At 40.0% G+C, this 1,393-nt stretch overlaps 1 pseudogene; it reads right to left on the minus strand.

The window, feature by feature from the left end:
* Positions 1–483: 483 nt before the first annotated feature.
* On the minus strand, positions 484–938 carry LOC102501827 (40S ribosomal protein S23 pseudogene; annotated as a pseudogene).
* Positions 939–1,393: the final 455 nt, after the last annotated feature.

Below are 1,393 nucleotides of genomic sequence, written 5' to 3' on the forward strand. Positions count from 1 at the left end.
TGCGTGTGTGCCCAAGATCCCGGGAGGAGAATGGAGGAGAATGGATTGTGGTGTGACCATCCCCCCTGGGGGATGATTTCTCCCTTTTTGTCTCTATGTCTCTCTCTGTCTGTCTGGTGAGTACATGTGCCCTATAGCAAAAACCTCTCAAGAAAAAAAAAAAAAAGGTTGTGCAAAAATGAAATGAAAGTACATGTTTATTTTGGTGCAAAAAAAAATGAAATCCTAGCATAGTTTTTCCATAACATTTATTTTCATGAACTTTTTTTGTTTTTATTTTTAAATTTTTAAAACATTTATTTATTTTACATTCATTTGCTGAACATCATCACAGCATACAAAATGCGATTTCCCATCCAGAATACACTGTATAGTGGGTTAACTATACATGTTATCGTCAACAAATAATTTTCTATTTCTTGTTTTTTCATATTTATGTATTTCTTTCTACTATTTCTTTTTTTTAATCATATGAAAATTTATTACTGTGTTTTCACCATCAAAATTTATGATCTTGGTCTTTCCTTCTTGCCTTTGTATAGAGCCAAGAGAGAGACATTGGCTATTTTGACAACCTTAAATCGGACTCCAGGAATGTCACCAACAGCATGACCTTTTCGACCAAATCCAGCAACCAAAACTTCATCGTTTTCCTCAATAAAGTTCAAGCAACCATCGTTGGGTACAAAGGCTGTGATCTTCTTGCCATTCTTGATTAGCTGGACCCTGACACACTTTCTGATGGCAGAATTCGGTTGTTTGGCTTCAACCCCTACTTTCTCCAGCACAATCCCCTTGGCATGGGAAGCACCTCCAAAAGGGTTGGCCTTCAGGGCTGTACCCAAATGGGCTTTCTTATACTGTTTATCATGCCATTTCTGGTCCCGTCGGTGACTGCGGAGTTTCCTGGCAGTACGAAGACCGTGCCACTTGCCCATCGTGATGGCGTCACAGGCCGGAGCAGGGAAAAAAAAAAAAGCTCTTTCTCCTATTTCTCACCCTCTGCCATTTCCCACCCTCCTCCCACACTGTCTTTGGTGTCTATAGTTGCTTTCCATTCCTACCCCCCCCTCGGATTTTATTGATTCACAAAACATCTTAATTAATCTAACTACTTTCAATAGCAAATTCAGCTGATATATAGATATCTGTGAACACAAGACTGACTTTATGAACTTTTCAAAGACCCCTTGTATTTCACTGTGATTCTCTGTATTTCCTATCTGACAGCTGCCAGTTTCAGGCACCTCATAGCTGAGGAATGGGTCACTGTGTAATCTAGTCGCCGTTGAGGGCAAGTAGCATACTTCTCTCCTTTCACTTCTTCGTAAACAAGAGGTAACCTTGATTAGTTCTCCTTGAAGCCCAAGAGGTAGAACATGATGGATGAGAC

Source organism: Tupaia chinensis, unplaced genomic scaffold (genome assembly GCF_000334495.1).
Source record: "Tupaia chinensis unplaced genomic scaffold, TupChi_1.0 Scaffold000318_1, whole genome shotgun sequence".
NCBI classification, from domain to species: domain Eukaryota; kingdom Metazoa; phylum Chordata; class Mammalia; order Scandentia; family Tupaiidae; genus Tupaia; species Tupaia belangeri.